We start from the raw sequence: 15600 nt of genomic DNA, 5'->3' as shown, positions 1-15600 counted from the left end.
CTTTGCCCTGCAGTTTCTTTACCCATAAAAATATCAAGTTGAACTAGAGTATTTCTAAGATCCTGTATCACACTCCTTATGTGTGATACACTCCTTACTACAAATCTTCTTGGTCCTAATTCTGATGCTAGCCTCTGTTGCAGGGGCATAAGGCTTTGCTCAGCGTCATGCAGGTGTAGTTCCTTCGGGGCTGTGCTAAGTATCTCTTCCTTCCTGCCCTGGGACTTCTCCTACATTAGAATATGTTTACAGAGCTCTGCCTGGCACTTAGAATACACAACGTGAAGTCCCCTTTTGTCCTTTAGAAGGTGATTCTGAATGCAATTTATGAGGCTCCCTCAAATCTCCTATACATTTGAGAGTGAGTGAGTATCCCTGTGATGGCCAACTCAACACATCCTTTATTGACTTTCCTCCGTTTGAGGTTCATTTTTATCTGCTTTATTCCCTACACACTATCCTCAGGCAAGCCATTATCTTGGCTCTGGTTTGGAGATCACACAGGCTAAGAGAGGCCCCTTCCACAATCAGGCTTGTTGAATTCCTGGGAGCCTTTCCAGATTTTCCATCAAACTTTTTGAAAGTTGCTAAAATGATTATTGGGTACTTTTCAAGTAAGATTTACCTTTTTGGAAAATCAGGCAGAATCCAAAATAGTTAAAGGATTTTTCTAATAATCATCAACAACTACAATGTCACTTTGTAAAATCAGTTGGGAATAGATTCTAAACTGAATTACCCTATTTCCAACAGTTTGCAACCTTTAGCATAATTTTTCAAAATATTTAATAAATTATACATACATTTATATTATTTTTCTTAAAGATTATTTCCCAGTAAAAAAGGATTATTTCCCAGCAAATGTACATAGTATTGATTTCAGGAGGAAATATTGAAAATCTGGTGACAGGTTTGGTGAGGTGGTGATGAAGTTAATTTGCAGAACATATGGAGGGAAATGGAATGGGGGTGGCTACAGAGAAGGTGGGAAGAAGATAGAAAAGATGTGGTGCTGTTCAGTGTTCTGAAATCCTTCAAGACAATTTTTTTTTCTTTTTCTTTTTTTGGAGACTTCATTAACTTCATTAAATCATTACTATCTCCAAATGCCAGATAAAACCATCTTTATGAATGAGTCCTCAAATACATTCCACAGCAAAGCCACGGAGTGGAAAGAGCATTTGCATTGCATGGCATTAAGTTCATGAACTTGTGGTTACTCATCCATAAAATGAAGGTGTTGGATGACTAAAGAGTTCTTATGACTCTCCAGTCGAAGAACCAGATAGTAGAAAATAAAATCTGTGAGATCAGACACCAATTCTCTCTTTGTTGCTGGTGTTTTCAGATAACACAGAATTTTCTCAGTACTTGCATAGCTTTTGGTTACTAGATCAGACCTGATTATCCATTCTTGCAGTTTGTGAAGTTGTCATGAAGATCACATGAAACACGTATGGAACAATACCTGACACATGGGAAAACATTTATAAATTTTAGCTTTAAATTTGTAAATATCCTTTGTAAGACAAAATATAAGTGGTTACTGTCTAGGCCATTCTTTCATAATGAAGATGGGCAGTAAAAATTATTGGCTCAATAAACAAAGATGCTTCTGCAAGTTACTTGAAAAATACAGAATGTTTTAAGTGACAATAAACTCAGCAAGATTTTAGAGTGTGATATAGAGGGCAAAATGGTCACTTCACTGCAAATTTTTCCCTCCCTGGCTGGCATAGTATTGGCATGGTATTAAATAAAATTCATCAAGGACTCACAATGTAGCCAGGCATTATTACAGATATGTAATTCTCACAACAACCTTAAGAGATCACTCTTACTGTTATCCTGTTCTTAGAGACAGTGATTTGAGACACAGAGAGGTTAAGTAATCTGCCCAAAGCAACACAACTAGCAAATGTGGAAGTCTGGATTTAAACTTTGGCAGTCTGATTGCAGGATAAGTATATTCAACCAATATCCTATACTAACTCTAAAGTTGGCCAAATGGAATTTATAAGCACACTCTAGGGAGAGGAACACATTACTACTCGGTAATTGGTCAAACTTCAAGTCCTCTTTCCGGCCCATCTTCTATTATTCTCTAGCACTATTTAGTGCTCCAAGAAATTAAACCTCCTTTATCAACTTTGCATGTATCATTCTCAATATATGTCTTCCCAAGACATTGCCTCAAGTACCCCTTGGACTTGCTCTGTCTCATCGAATTTCACCTATTGTCTAATACCTGTCATGAGGTCCAAGTCTTTCAAAAAACCCCTTCAAACTGTTGTGCCAAAACAGGTCTCCCTTCCCACTGAACTGCTACATTTTGGTTTGCACTGATCATCTTCTTTTTTCTTCTTTAAGCATTCTGTAGGTTTTCCTTTCTAACTAGGTAAATATCAATCATTGTAACCCCTATAAACAAAAAACTCTTTGCCGCAGCTCGCTCCTTCCTTCTTTTCTTCCTTTCTTTCTTTCTTTCTTTCTTTCTTTCTTTCTTTCTTTCCAGAGTAAAGAGTTCTTAGACCAAAAAGTGAAAAAAAAAAAAAAACCACTGTGGATTATCCCTAGGTTCATAATATGTTCATTTCTTGCTATGACCTCATAAGTCATTGTTATGGAATTCCAAGCACCAATATAAGTCCCTGACTGGACTTAGGTTTTTGGTCCTTCTAACTCAGATTCTGTTTTCTGGTTATCCAAAAGACTTTGACCAAAGTTAGCTTGTTTCCTCTTTGGCTTTTTGCCTATTTGTCATTTTTTTTTCCCTCTAGTCTTTTTTTCCCTCAGTCAGTATATTTATTCAGATATTGTACATCCTATTATAATATTGGTATTTGTGGAGGGTGCATGGAGGATGATGTGGTCTATCTAGAAGTTAACACTCATAGGCATCATTTGAAGATGTAAAGAATGTCACTGAATCAGTATATTTATGTATCGAGGTACACAATTACAAAACATACTGAGGTTAAACAGTTGAAGGAACAGTATACTTTAAAGAGTGTTCTGGTTTCTATTTCTGCACAGCAAAGTATTCCCAAAACTCAGTAGCTTAAAACAACAGCTCTCATGATTTTATGGGTTGACTGGACTCAGCTATGAAGCTATTGTGTAGGATCTTTTATGCAGTTGTCATCAAAAGGTGGCTGGGTCTCAAGTTATCTGAAAGTTTGACTCAGCTGAGCATCTAAAATGGCTCATTCATAAGACATTTGGCTGATGCTAGCTGTCATCCCGTATCTTAACTGGACTGTCAACTGGGTAGTTTACGTGTGGTCTCTTTTAGCAACTTGGCCCTCAGTATAATAACTAGGATTCTAAAAGGAGAGTCAGAAAGTGAGTGTTCTAAGATATTCATATGTCTTCTGACCTACCACTGGAATTCTCAAAACATCACTTCTTCTGCATTCTATTGGTGAAGGCAAGTCACTAAAGGCTGTATATATTTAAACAGAGATTCAGCTTCTTTCTATATAAGGAGGAATATGAATTTACAGAGAGGAAAGGAATTGATGGTGGCCATCTTAGACTGTCACAGAGAATTTTAAAAACCATTCATTACTAAAAATGTATTATTTATTAAAATGTATTTCTTTGGGTGCCTGGGTGTCTCAGTCAATTAAGCATCTGACTCTTGATTCTGGCTCAGGTCATGATCTCACAGTTCTTGAGACGTGGGCTGAAAGCGTGGAGCCCACTTGGGATTTTCTCTCTCCCTCTCTTCCCTCAGCCTCTCTCTCAAAATAAACGCTTAAAATGGGGGTATTTATTGATCACTTATTATGCTCCAGGAATTTTAATAGCAGTATTTCAGCAAATGAAATAAGGTTTTTACTTCAATAGATTTGATGGTTAATTTTACGTGTCAATTTGACCTATCACAGGGTGTTCAGATTAAACATTTCTGGCTGTGTTTGTTTCTGGATGAGATTAGCATTTTTGTATCAGTGGATTCAGTAAAGCAGATTGTGCTTATCAATGTGGGTGGGAATCATCCAATCTGTTGCAGACCTGAGTAGAACAAAAAGCAGAGGAAAAAAAAGAATTTATTTTTCTTCTTGCCTAATTACTGAAGCTGGGATATTGATCTTATCCTGCCTTTGGAGCTCCTGGTTCTCAGGCTTTCAGACCAAGACTGGAATCTATACCATGAGCTTCTCTGGTTCTCAGGCCTTCAGACAAACTGAATTACACCATAGGCTTTCCTGGATCTCCAGCTTGCAGAAAGCAGATCAGGGGACCTCTCAGCCTCCATAAGTGCATTAGCCAGTTCCTTATAATTATCTACCTTTTATCTATCATCTATCTCCATCTCTATCTCGTGTGTGTGTGTGTGTGTGTGTGTGTGTGTGTGTGTGATGAGTGCTATGAACAAAATAGGATATAGGGTAAAGGTAGAGTAATGGGGGTACTAATTTAGGGGAAGTCATAAACAGGACCTCTCTTGAGAGGTAAAACTAGATGATGAAGACTTGATTGAAGTGAGGGAGTAAGGTGTGCTATTACCTGGGAAAGTGTTCTCTAGGCAGAGAGGTGGCAGTGTGCTTCATAGAATAATAATAGGATAGCAAGTATGTCAAGAGTGGAGTTGAGAGTAAGAGGTTGGAAATGAGTTTAGAGTTTGTCAGGAGTCAGATAACTTACTACCTTGTAATCCATGGAGGAAATATATTCTAATTTTTATTTCATTCTAATTGTGATGAGAAACAATTGGAAAATTGGAGAACTATGATGTGATTTATGCTTTACAGTGTAAGTGTTACACAACTAGAGACTTGGCAAGGGAGCTGGGGGAGAAATCAGGAACAAGAGTGGGAATAAATAGACCAGTTAGAGGGTCTATAGTGGTCCATGGAAGAGTTGATGGTGCTTTGTACAAGGATACCAGTAATACAAAACTTAAAATATTATTCAATAACATTTTGAAGTTTGAGCCAACAGGATTGTTGATAGAACATAAACCACAGTTGACTCCAGTGTTTCACTCTGAGTGAAAGAATTAATGATAAACTTTTACAAGACTGAGAATTACTAAAGTAAAAACTGGTCTGAAGGATTGGAAATCAGTTGATTTTTTTCTTTGTTTACCTACAGTGAAATGCGGCAATCTTAAGTGTACATTTATTAGAACTGATAATTGTATACATCTGTGTAATCCAAATTCCTATCAAAACATTGACCATGACCATTGCCCTAGAAAATTTCTTTATACTTCCTCCCAGCCCAGCCCATCCCGTCTCCAGAAACAACCAATCTTATAATTTTTTTCCCTACTCTAAGCTCTTTTTACCTGTTTCAGAACTTCGTATTACTGGACTCATATGATTCCATTGACTTAGGAGAAAGTGAGTTGGTTTTGAAATGACATGTTTATTATCTTTATTAAATATCCATGTGCAGATGCCACATAGTCAGGATCAACTAAAGATGGCCAATAAGTTACTCTGTTGACAAAGGTGGCAGATAAAGCATATGGGGGAAATGCAGAGGAGGAGTCTAACTGGAGGTGAGTTTTGAGCATAGTTTTCAGAAAGGTGGTGCTTTTCAATTAGATTTTTGGGAAATGACACTAGGGTGGCAAGACAGTTTAATTTTGGGGGGAGCAAAATGTTGGGTAAGTCATGGTGGTGGGTACTGAAAAAAAGGGCTGAGGAGACTGAATTAAGGCTATTAGACAATGTCAGTAGAAACACAAAATGCCGTTTAGGGAACGTGTTCTTGCAGGTTTTGACTCCAGCATTGATTTGATGATTTCAGGCTAATGGTGGAGAGCCAAATTCAATATGTGGGATTTTGTCCTTTCAACACAACCTTGCAAAACCATGATGAGAGGCTGAAGTTTGACAGCTTCCTTGTAATGTGAAAGAAATCACAATTTTTAATCACTTACTTTGGGTGAGACAGTGAATAACGGCCTAAGAAGAATAGATGATTGTTATTTGTTGCAGTTTGTGGGTGGTCTATTTGGCCCACTCAAACTGACCTCAACTCTAACAGTAAGCCAGAAGAAGGATTCCTCCCACCCTGCCATTCAGAGGAAATTGGAAGGTGGGTGCTAATCCTGAACCTGACACCACACTGAGTCACTACTGTGTCCTTTACTCTTAAAATATAAAACACGAAAGAAGTCTATTTAAGAATAAATGTATTACTTATTAGACAGATGCCTTTGGGGAGTGGTTTGATAGGGACTTAAAAACTCTACAGGCCCAAAATATCTCCTCCTCCTTGAAATCTGTTGTGTTTTACTTTGGAACATGAAGGTTTTGGATTTCCCAGACTATCTGCTGCCCCAGTAAGTACCCTTGGGAAGGAGAAGGTATTAAGTTCTCATCAGCTGGGAGATCTATTTTATCTATCTGAGGGCAAAGTCCTGTGGGAACAGGACACAGAAGGGAGGTGGGATGCTCAGAGGGGGAAAGAGTCCTAAAATGAAGGTTGTTTGCATAGGGAATCCCCAGAGAGATACTACAGATACCCCCACTCTTTAAAAGTTTGTATTATGCCACTCCATTTTTGTGAAAGACCTCCATTAGTGCCTGTTTTTGCTAATTGGAAGAAAATTTTTGCTTTTATGAAAAAGAGGAAGAGCAAAAATAGTGTTGAGCATTTGTATTACAGCAAGCCAGTATATAGAGACAGCGCACACCCTGGGCAGCAAAGGTGGCCTGTCAAATTTCTTCCATGGTAAGTATATTCAGCATCTCAGCATCAACTGCCAAAGCTTTGAACTGTGTGAGTATCTGTGCTTTATCTCAATTTATTTTGTGTATCCATTAGCAAGATGTGTCCTAACATATTAGAGAAGTCTAAGAGAGGGTATTTTTGGTCCTGAGAATGCTCAGAATTTTTTCCATATAAATTGATGGCAATTGCCTTTTCACTTTACACCATTTCAGCCTATGAAAGTTTTCGTAAGAACGCTCTACTTTCGGATAGTAGGGGAAACCTGTATTGACTTCAGCAATTCACCAAGTTTTGCATCTGTCCATATCACACTGCTGGGGTCCCCTTCCAAGGCCATTGTTCACTTTGTCTCCTCCTCCTCTTTAATGTGCTACAGACTGTACCTCTTAGCTATTATCTGAAGCACTTATGCATACTCATCCATCAGGAAGCGTCCCTTTCTCTCTTTTGCCCTCTCTCTGTCCTTTTGGCTCGCCTTCTTTCTGCTCCATTTAGAAATGTTGACAAGGCATTGTTCGCTGCTGACTAGTTTGGTTTTTAAGTTTAGTTATTAAGCTGCTCTTTTGTTGTTATTGTTGTTTTCCACAGCACTGGATCTTAATAGCTGCTGAACTGCAAATAATGAAAAAAGCAAACAACTAGAAAACGAAATTGTTGAGAAGTAATATTTCCCAAATAATGACACCTGAGCTGGCAGAGCAGGAGGCGTTTCAGTAGCATGGACTGCAAAGGAGATAACTGTTAAAATCTTTGAGGCTGGAATTCCATTAGTGGCGATGGGGATATTAGGGAGTTTATGTGTCTGCTATTTTTAGTGAAGAAAACTAAGGGATTGTAATAGCACTGGCTTACTACATGTTTGAGGCATTCATTGGGCTTAGTAGAAAGAAGTGTTTAAGTGAAGAATGGAATTGGAAAAGGAGGGCAAAATGTGTGATATGCATTGTGGGGGTAGTTGAGATCAGTGGAGGAAAGTGATGATGAGAATACTTAGGAAGAATGTGGGAACATCTCACCTCGTAGCCATTTCCCCACTGGACTGTGGTTAAAGACAAACAGGCAGATATGAAGAATGAAAGTGTCCTTAATTAAACTAAGACTCACAATTCTATCCAGTCTCCTCCTTCAAAATTTTGTTTTCATGATCATGGATAAAAACAGTTTTGTGATTTTTTGAGTCATATTTCATATCAAGGAGGAAAGTCCATAATTCAAATTTTTGACCAGGGTAGAGTAAGGCTAGCAAGAGGAGGCAGTATACAAACATGGTTACTGTGCTAATTGTTCCTTTTCAACTGTTGAGCATGACCAGCTTTCTTTCACCTGGCATGGGATGGGTAATAGCTTGTCTAACTGTACTAGGTAGTCTTTTTCATATTTAGGATTGTTCAAAATCTGGAATTGGGTGAGATCAGCCATGTTCTCCAGGCTTAGGACAATTAGGAAGCATCCCTTCAGTATTTAGAGTTGTTGTAAGACAAGTCCATGTTCACCCTGGTATCCTCAGCTAAAAATAGATCTGATCCACCAGTTTAACTCTGGAGAAAGAAAAGACATTTGAAGGCTCTGGAACTGGGTGGCTTTGCCTTAATGCCGCTTCCAGGGGTCCACAGGATCCAGAGTTAGAGACCTACAAAACTATACTAATCCTTATGTCTATGAGACTCGGGGCTGCTATAGGATTTATTTGCACAGGAACATATCCCAGCCTGACTAATTAAACGTAGTATTACCTAAGAACATCTGGCTGAAATGAAGAACCAAGGGACAGCAGGAGATGCAGATTATGGGAGATAGATTTTGATGGGGCGTAACAGTGGAAAGCAGAAATATGAGCCAGTTATTGAGCACTTTTATGTGCCAGACACCATGCTAGGTGCTTTATGTACATTTTCTCATTACATTCTTATAATCATTATATGATATAGGCATTATGGCTCCCATTTTCATGTTAAGTAAACTGGCATTCAGAGACGCTGAACAACTTGTCTACTTAGAACACAGTTGCTAAATAGTCATACCAGGACTCAAACCTATGTCTGTCTGAACTGAAATGCCATATTATTAACCACAGAATTTAATTTTCCATCAAACACAAGAGTAACCTCAAATTTTGTTTTAGTTATTCACCCCAGACCAACACTTTGGGAAGTATTTTGCACTATAAAATTGCAGGCTGCCTTGCATGAGTTAATGCTGAACATTTATGCAATTTTAGCCAGTTATATTCCAATTCATCTACTGTAATCTTTCCTGGAGGAAAGAGGGAGGGGTAGTTGGTGAGGGGGGGATCCCTCATTTACCATTAATTTGTGTAGAAAAATTCCATTTGAAATGCCTAACAAATTGAATTAAATTGAGAAAGGTCATAAGAGTTTATCAGTTGAAGTCATCAAGACAGCAGTAAAGAAAGTAGTTAGGAGGCTGATTTTATATTAGCTGGCAAGCCAGCCAGGTCACTCTATTAAAATTCCAAGAAAGCCTGCATCACTGTGCTGCTCAATGTGACAATTAAATGTAATATGTAATTTCTTCCACTACCCATTACACTGATGGCCAAGGTAGCCACTCAAAATGAAAGCTACAGGAACAATTAATGCAGCACAGGGTGGCATGTGTGTGGTGGGGCCATGTGGTTTGTTTCATTACAACATATTAGTCCCTGCTATTTTCCTCTCCTTGGTGGCCATTCTTAACTTTGAGCTGTAATCTGAGTCCTAATACATTTATCCAACTTTGTTTATCACTGATGCGTAACTAGCAGTTATGCCTGGCTCCCCTATTTCCTAACGTTGATATGCCATCCAGTCATTCACATCTCAAGAGCATAGTGCATAGGGTTATTTTATTTGGCAGTTTAAAGCTACATATGTATTTATTTTTATCCTGAACAAGCACATGAGCACGCCCATTGAAAGCTCTTCATGTGAATGGTTCTCTGCCTTGACTTGGAGTCAAGGAGTCTTGCATCTATTTTCAGCTGTATGGTCCATTGGCTTGGCATGTGGAAGTAGTCACATTAACTCCCACCCAGGACTGAGTTTGCTGTTTCTAAGAAGAGATATTTCTCTGACTAATCCCAAAAGGCTTTTCTAAATGAGCAACTGATGATTCTTGAGTCCAATATGTGAAGATATAATGAAAGAATGCCATTTAGTTTCAGGTAATATCATTAGTATAGAAGCAAAACTGGCACTTTTCTAAATGATGAAACAACCAAAAATTCAAACTTCTAAATTGGACACAATAATGGGGGGGTATTGTATTGTTTTAAAGGAAACAAAATTATATTTATGAACTTACTTTTTGCTAACAGCAAGCAGGAGGAAGTTATTTCCTACACATTTATGGGTTAAAAGTTATTATCCAAGGTACACAAAAGAGCCATTAAAATCAATATGAACATTACCCACTCAACTGAGAAAGACATGTAAGTATAGGTATTGGGTGAAAAAGATAAAAATCAATAATATCTTATCAAATTTTCAGTTTAATAATGATTTTAAATGTGAAATACATCATACTTTTTAAAGGGTATATCTTATTATTATTATTATTATTATTATTCAGTAGTCTCACCCCAGCTTAAAGAAGAAACCAGTGTATTTGAAATCCTCAGCATATACTTTCCCTTAAATCTCCTATTTCTTGTGAGAAATAACTACTATTTTCAATTTTATATGAATTATTTTCTTGAATTGCTAATTATTTTGCTACATGTGTGTATATGACTTACTATATAGGTTGCCTATGTTTAAATGTCATGGTAATAGAAACATGTATTCTTTAGTCACTTCCTTCTTTCACCCAAACAATGTTTTTACTCCATATTGTATGTAAAGATCTATTTATTTCTATTTCTACATAGTACTCCAGCATTAAAAACCTATCTAACTTTATTTATTCATTCTGCTGTTGGTAGACATTTGGTTTGATATCAAGTTTTGTTATTACAAATAATGCTCCTAGAAGCATCCTCATAGAATTATCCTGGCATATGTGAAGAATAATTTTTCTTAGTTAAATATATCTAGAAGTAGATTTATTGGGTCATAAGTAGGATGATAAGTTAGTGTATTGTTCAACCTGAAACATTTTGAAAAATTAAAGGGAGTAGTATTAAAGATTACTCTAAGAGAATAAGGGTAAACTGGATACTCCCATATGTATGGCTTCCCATGTTATAGTAGGTTCAATTTGGTGGCTAATTTCAAATGGTTTTCCTAAGTTTTACCAATTTAAACTCCCATCAGTCATGTCTAAGCGTTCTTTTGCTCTCCATTTTTATCAAGGATGTTAAACAGTCTATTTCTCTGCTATTTATTAAGATTGAATTTTTGTTTTTGTTTTTACATGCACTAGTCACTTATTTTTCCTCTTAAATATTTATATAATAGTTATTTATATTTTTCCCCACTTTTCTATTAGAAAGTTTGCCTTTTTCTTATTTTATAGGAGTCCCATTAATCATAAAATTTTCCTATATGTGTGGCTATATTTCTGAAATATTTATTCTTTTTATGTTTATCCTTGTGACAATACCACAATATCATAATTATAAAATTATGATAAATTTGACGTTCTGTAGTTTTCCTGTGACATAAATATATTTCCATTTTTCTTGCCAGATATTCACTGAGTCTTCTAAATATTAAGTGCTTTTCAATAGCTATGAAAAGTTCTCAGCTAGTATTCTATAATCATTACTTCTTCATTTCTGTCCTTATCTGGAAATCCAGTAAGATGCATGTTGGACCCCATAATTTCATTCATCCTCTCTTAATGTCTGTTTTATGTTTTTCTTTTCTCTAGTTGGGTGATTTCTTCAGACCTCTTTCAATTTATCAATTCTCTCTTCATCTATGTGTAAACTGCTATATTAACCTTCCACTGAATTTTGGATTTCAATTATCATGTTTTAAATTTCTACAAAATTCATTTGATTCTTTACCAATATGGCTTGTTAATTTTACACTCTCTTTTTTATTTTTTTATGAAGTTCCCTCTATTTAATTTTTAAACATATTTATATTATTAATATTATAGTTTAGGTATCTTCAATGTTTGCAAATCTTGGTAAAATGCTCTTGTTACTTCTGACCCTTAAGCATAGTGGAATGATTTCCCATGTACTTAGTGAATTATGATTGTGATGTTCATTCCTAAACTCATGTGAAAGGAACATTTTCCTCCCTTTATTTTTTTTCCTGCTCCTTACTAAAGCAAAAGAGGCAGTTTGTTTTTTTGTTTTTTGTTTTTTGTGTTTTTTTTGGCGGGGGGGAAGCATTTTGTTTTCCTAACTCACCAGTGAATGTATCACTCTTCAGGTGTCCTAGCTTTATTCAGAGATTTATGATTCAAATTCCCCTGAGCTGCAGGCTTTTTCTCTTACTCCTGGTTTTACATTGTTTAATAAAACTCCTGAAAATTCTGGCTTCAATTTGCTCAGCCCAGTAAATCACTCTCTGATCTGTTTGAAATATACAGAATGCTGTACTTAATAATTGAGAATACATGTCAATTATTTTAATTGAAAACATGACAATATAAATAGTCCACAAAGCAAATCTCAACAAAAGATAATGGGTTAAAATCACAAAGAATATGTTATTTGATGACAGTGGATTGAAGCTACAGGGGAAAAAACACTTTATAAAATTCTCAACAGCTTCTATTCCAAGCAACACACTTACAAATAACCTACACTTATAAATAACAATACGATTAATAAATCATGTTTGAAAGTAGAAAATACTTTTAAATATGACCTACATGATCCTATGGGTTATCACTAATGCTGTGACTGGAGGAAAATTCATAGCCTTACATGTATTAAGAAAAAAAAGCTTTCTGCCTGTGGACCCTGCCGAGTAAGCATTGCAAATATCTCCCCTCCCACTGCCATCATGTCTAAGTCTGAGTTTTCCAAAGAGCCTGAACAGCTGCAAGAGGTTTTCATCAGTGGTTTGATGAGAGTCTGAGGAGCCATTTTGAACATTGGGGAATGCTTACAGACTATGTGGTAATGAGAGATCCAAACACCAAGCAATCCAGAGGCTTTGGGTTTGTCATGTATGCCAGTGTGGAAGAGGTGGATGCAGCCATGAATGCAAGGCCACACAAGGTGGATTAAGAGTTGTAGGACCAAAGAGGGCTGTCTCAAGAGAAGATTCTCAAAGACTTGGTGCCTACTTAACTGTGAAAAAGATTTTTGTTGGTGGCATTAAAGAAGATACATGAAGAACATCTAAGAGATTGTTTTGAACAGTATATGAAAATTGAACTGATTGAAATCATGACTGACTGAAGCAGTGGCAAAAAGAGAGGCTTTGCTTTTGTAACATTTGATGACCATGACTTTGTAGACAAGATTGTTGTTCAAAAATACCATACTGTGAATGGCCACAACTGTGAAGTAAGGAAAGCTCTATTTAAGCAGGAGATGGCTAGTGCTTCATCCAGCAAAAGAAGTTGAAGTGGTTCTGAAAACTTTGATGGTGGTTGTGGAAGTGGTTTTGGTAGGAATGACAGCTTTGGTTCTGGAGGAAACTTCAGTGGGTGAGGTGGCTTTGGTGGCAGTCAAGATGGTGGTGGATATGGTGACAGTGGGGACGGCTATAACGGATTTGGTAATGATGGAAGCAACTTTGGAGGTGGAAAGCTATAATGATTTTGGCAATTACAACAATGAGTCTTCGAATTTTGGACCCATGAAACGAGGAAATTTTGGAGACAGAAACTGTGGCCCCTGTGGTGGTGGAGACCAGTACTTTGACAAACCACAAAACCAAGGTGGCTATGGTGGTTCCAGCAGCAGCAGCAGTAGCTGTGGCAGTGGTAGAAGGTTTTGATTACTGCCAGGAAACAAAGCTTAGCAGGAGAGGAGAGCCAGAGAAGTGACAGAGAAGCTACAGGTTACAACGGATTTGTGAACTCAGCCAAGCACAGTGGTGGCAGAGCCTAGATGCTACAAAGAAGACATGTTTTAAACAATACTCATGTGTATGGGCAAAAACTTGAGGACTGTATTTGTGATTAATTGTATAACAGGTTAGTTTCTGTTCTGTGGAAATTGTAAAGCATTCCACAAAGGGTTTTAATGTAGATGATTTTTGCACCCATGCTGTTGATTGCTAAATGTAATAGTCTGATCATGATGCTGAATAAATGTGTCTTCAAAAAAAAAAAAGAATAAATAAAAGTCAATGAGCTAAGAATTCATATGAAGAACAATTAAATCTAAATGAAGAATGAGAGAAATGATAAAAATTCATGAAAAAATTAATATAGAAAATATATTAGAGATTTTTTTAAAACTGAAAAATTGGTTCATTTAAAAGGTTAAATTGATAAATTTGGGGGAGACTAATAAGAAAGAGGGAGTACAAACAATATTAATGTAAATGTTAAAAATATTTAAATCCTACATATTTTAGGATTTTGATATAAAAATACTATAAACAACTTTGTGGCAATGAATCCAAAATTTAAATGAGATAAAAATATTTCTAAAGAGGAAAAAGATAAAAGAATAAATATTACATAAGAATAAAATCGAAACAGAATTTTAAAGAAAATTTAGCATAAAGAAATCTCTAATATCAGAGTGGATTATTGGATTATTTAAGAAATAAATAATTCCTATGTTACATAAAAATTTTCATATAAAACAAGGAAATGTCTCTTTTTCTCTTTCTCTCTCCTTCTTTTATTCTTTTCATAAGACCAGGATGTTCTACCAAAAGAAATTTAAAATAACAGTACCCTCATGAATATAGATTTAAAATCCTAAATAAAACATTAATGATAAAGTTGAATTTATATACAAAAATACATCATAAGCAGGTTGTGTTTAATTCTAGAAATTCAGAGTTTGTTCAATGTAAGAAAAAACAATCAGCATACTATACCTTTATAGATTAAAATGTGTGTGTAGGGGCGTAATCACATGATCATCTAAACAGGTGCAACAAAGATATTTGAAAAAAATCAGCAATCATGCCAGAGATGAAATCTGGAATCAGATTGGAATCACTAGACTGGGATTTAAAACAACTATGGTTAATATGCTAAGGGCTCTAATAGATAGACCATATACAAGAACAGATGGACAATATAAGCAGAGAGATGGAAATTTCAAGAAAGAATTTTAAAAATGTTAGAAATAAAAACACTACAGCATAAATAAGAATGACTTTGATGGGCTCATTAACAGACTGGAAATGGTTGAGGAAATAATCTCTGAACTTGAGAATATGTCAATAGAAACTTCCCAAACAGATAAACAAAGAGGAAAAAATACAGGGAAGGAAGGAAGGAAGGAGAAGGAGGATATCTAAGAACTGTGAACCAACAACAAAATAAATAACGTGTGTAATGGAAAACCAGGAGAAGAAAGAATGGAAGGAAGAGTAGAAGTATTTGAAGCAATAATGACTGAGGATTTCTCCAAATTAATGTCAGACACCCAAATTAATGTCAGACACCAAACACAGATCCAGGAAGGTCAGAGAACACCAAACAGGATAAATTCAAAAAACAAACAAACAAATGACACACATAATTTTCAAACTACAGAAAATCAAAGATAATATAGAACCAGAGAAAAATTTCCTAAATCATTCCATGAAGCCGGTATTATCTTAATAACAAAACCAGACAATGACATTACAAGAAAATTACAGACCAATCAATATCTCTCATGAACATAGATACAAAAAATCCTCAAGAATGTATTAGCAAATCAATATAACAGTGTATAAAGATAATTATACACTTGACCAAGTAGGATCTATTCCAGGTATACAAGGCAGGTTCAATGTAATCTGTCATATCAACAGCTAAAGAAAAATCACATAATCATATCAATGGATGCAGACAAAACAGATGACAACATAAACATCT

At 36.1% G+C, this 15600-nt stretch overlaps 1 pseudogene; it reads left to right on the top strand.

Moving 5' to 3' along the window:
- LOC132665116 (heterogeneous nuclear ribonucleoprotein A1-like) overlaps positions 1-13547 on the top strand; it is a 41030-nt pseudogene extending 27483 nt beyond the window's left edge.
- Positions 13548-15600: the final 2053 nt, after the last annotated feature.

This window comes from Panthera onca, chromosome D3 (assembly GCF_046562875.1).
Source record: "Panthera onca isolate mPanOnc1 chromosome D3, mPanOnc1 haplotype 2, whole genome shotgun sequence".
NCBI classification, from domain to species: Eukaryota; Metazoa; Chordata; class Mammalia; order Carnivora; family Felidae; genus Panthera; species Panthera onca.
This window is presented reverse-complemented; position numbering and strand designations above follow the sequence as displayed.